A 3,946-nucleotide genomic window follows, 5' to 3' on the forward strand; every position below is an offset into this window, starting at 1 on the left:
GTAGATGTTAGCCAGTTAAAGCTCTGATATTAAGCAGAGATAACTTAAAATTTACAACTTATATAAGGCAAGACAGAATGTCAGTGATGAGCTGAAACTACCCCCCACTGCTATCAATGGCTACACAGAAATTCTAAAAAGTACTTTGTAGAGAGACAGCCACAACTTCAGTTGAGTTAATATTCAGTGAAAAAAACAAATAAATAAATTAAATACAGTACTATATGCAAAAGAGCAGATAAATGTCTACTGAAATTCACTTATCCATCCAGCTGATTTCAGGTAGATGTTAGCCGGTTAAAACTCTCATATTAAGCAGAGATAACTCAAAATGTACCACTTACATAAGGCAAGACTGAATGTCACTGATGAGCTGAAACTACCCCCACTGCTATCAATGGCTACACTGAAATTCTAAAAAGTACTCTGCAGAGAGACAGCCACAACTTCAGTTGAGTTAATATTCAGTGAAAACACAAATAAATAAATTAAATACATTACTATATATAAAAGATCAGATAAAAGTGTTATTAAATTCACTTGTATGTCCAGCTGATTTCAGGTAGATGTTAGGTGGCCAAAACTCTGATATTAAGCAGAGATAACTCAAAATGTACCACTTATATAAGGCAAGGCAGAATGTCAGTAATGAGCTAAAGCTACCCCCCACTGCTATCAATGGCTACACTGAAATTCTAAAAAGTACTCTGCAGAGAGACAGCCACAACTTCAGTTGAGTTAATATTCAGTGAGAAACACAAATAAATAAATTAAATGCAGCACTATATGCAAAAGAGCAGACAAAAGTGTACTTTAATTCACTTATACGTCCAGCTGATTTCAGGTAGATGTTAGCCTGTCAAAGCTCTGATATTAAGCAGAGATAACTCAAAATGTACCACTTATATAAGGAAGGACAGAATGTCATTGATGAGCTGAAACTACCCCCCACTGCTATCAATGGCTACACAGAAATTCTAAAAAGTACTCTGTAGAGAGACAGCCACAACTTCAGTTGAGTTAATATTCAGTGAAAAACACAAATAAATAAATTAAATACAGTACTATATGCAAAATAGCAGAAAAAAGTGTTCTTAAATTCACTTATATGTCCAGTTGATTTCAGGTAGACGTTAGGTGGCAAAAGCTCTGATATTAAGCAGAGATAACTCAAAATGTACCACATATAAGGCAAGACAGAATGTCAGTAATGAGCTGAAGCTACCCCCCACTGCTATCAATGGCTACACAGAAATTCTAAAAAGTGCATTGTAGAGAGGCAGCCACAACTTCAGTTGAGTTAATATTCAGTGAAAAAAAAAACAACTAATTAAATACAGTACTATATGCAAAAGACCAGATAAATGTCTACTGAAATTCACTTATCCATCCAGCTGATTTCAGGTAGATGTTAGCCGGCCAAAGCTCTGAAATTAAGCAGAGATAACTCAAAATGTACCACTTATATAGAGCAAGACAGAATGTCAGTGATGAGCTGAAACTACCACCCACTGCTATCAATGTCTACACAGAAATTCTAAAAAGTACTCTATAGAGAGACAGTCACAATTTCAGTTGAGTTAATATTTAATGAAATACACAAATAAATAAATTAAATACAGTATTATATGCAAAACAGCAAATAAAATTTACTTAAATTTACATATACATCCAGCTGATTTCAGGTAGATGTTAGCTCGCCAAAGCTCTGATATTAAGCAGAGATAACTCAAAATGTGCCACTTATATAAGGCAAGACAGAATGTCAGTGATGAGCTGAAACTATCCCCTACTGCTATGATTGGCTACACAGAAATTCTAAAAAGTACTCTGTAGAGAGACAGCCACAACTTCAGTTGAGTTAATATTTAGTGAAAAACACAAATAAATAAATTAAATGCAGCACTATATGCAAAAGAGCAGATAAAAGTGTACATAAATTCACTTATACGTCCAGCTGATTTCAGGTAGATTTTAGCCGGCCAAAGCTCTGATATTAAGCAGAGATAACTCAAAATGTACCACTTATATAAGGCAAGACAGAATGTCAGTGATGAGTTGAAACTACCCTCCACTGCTTGCAATGGGTACACAGAAATTCTAAAAAGTACTCTGTAGAGAGACAGCCACAACTTCAGTTGAGTAAATATTCAGTGAAAAACAGAAATAAATAAATTAAATAAACACTATATGCAAAAGAGCAGATAAAATTGTACTTAAATTCAATTATACATCCATCAGATTTCAGATAGATTTTAGCCGGCCAAAGCTCTGATATTAAACAGAGATAACTCAAAATGTACCACTTATATAAGCAAAGACAGAATGTCAGTGATGAGCTAAAGCTACCCTGCACTGCTGTCAATTGCTACACAGAAATTCTAAAAAGTACTCTGAAGAGAGACAGCCACAACTTCAGTTGAGTTAATATTCAGTGAAAAACACAAATAAATAAATTAAATACAGTACTATATGCAAAAGAGCAAAATAAAAGTGTACTTAAATTCAATTATATGTCCAGCTGATTTCAGGTAGATGTTAGCCTGCCTAAGCTCTGATATTAAGCAGAGATAATTCAAAATGTACCACTTATATAAGGCAAGACAGAATGTCAGTGATTAGCTGAAGCTACCCCCCACTGCTATTAATGGCTACACAGAAATTCAAAAAAGTACACTGTAGATAGAGAGCCACAACTTCAGTTGAGTTAATATTCAGTGAAAAACACAAATAAATAAATTAAATACAGTACTATATGCAAAAGAGCAGATAAATGTGTACTTAAATTCACTTATACGTCCAGCTGATTTCAGGTAGATTTTAGCTGGCCAAAGCTCTGATATTAAGCAGAGATAACTTAAAATTTACCACTTACATAAGGCAAGACAGAAAACTACCCCCCACTGCTATCAATGGCTACACTGAAATTCTAAAAGGTACTCTGCAGAGAGACAGCCACAACTTCAGTTGAGTTAATATTCAGTGAAAAACACAAATAAATAAATTAAATGCAGTACTATATGCAAAAGAGCAGATAAAAGTGTACTTTAATTTACTTATACGTCCAGCTGAATTCAGGTAGATGTTAGCCGGCCAAAGCTCTGATATTAAGCAGAGATAACTCAAAATGTACCACTTATATAAGGCAAGACAGAATGTCATTGATGAGCTGAAACTATCCCCCACTGCTATCAATGGCTTCACAGACATTCTAAAAAGTACTCTGTAGAGAGACAGCCACAACTTTAGTTAAGTTAATATTAAGTGAAAAACACAAATAAATAAATTAAATACAGTACTATAAGCAAAAGAGCAGATAAAAGTGTCCTTAAATTCACTTATACGTCCAGCTGATTTCAGGTAGATGTTAGCTGGCCAAAACTATGATATTAAGCAGAGATAACTCAAAATATACCACTTATATAAGGCAAGACAGAATGTCAGTAATGAGCTGAAGCTACCCACCCTTCTATCAATGGCTACATAGAAATTCTAAAAAGTACTTTGTAGAGAGACAGCCCCAACTTCAGTTGAATTAATATTCAGTGAAAAAAAAATAAATTAAATACAGTACTATATGCAAAAGTGCAGATAAATGTCTACTGAAATTCATTTATCCATCCAGCTGATTTCAAGTAGATGTTAGCCGGTTAAAGCTATGATATTAAGCAGAGATAACTTAAAATTTACCACTTATATAAGGCAAGACAGAATGTCAGTGATGAGCTGAAACTACCCCCCACTGCTATCAATGGCTACACAGAAATTCTAAAAAGTACTTTGTAGAGAGACAGCCACAACTTCAGTTGAGTTAATATTCAGTGAAAAAAACAAATAAATAAATTAAATACAGTGCTATATGCAAAAGTGCAGATAAATGTCTACTGAAATTCATTTATCCATCCAGCTGATTTCAAGTAGATGTTAGCCGGTTAAAACTTTCCTT

Source organism: Protopterus annectens, chromosome 6.part1 (genome assembly GCF_019279795.1).
Source record: "Protopterus annectens isolate FY-2018-M chromosome 6.part1, PAN1.0, whole genome shotgun sequence".
NCBI classification, from domain to species: Eukaryota; Metazoa; Chordata; order Ceratodontiformes; family Protopteridae; genus Protopterus; species Protopterus annectens.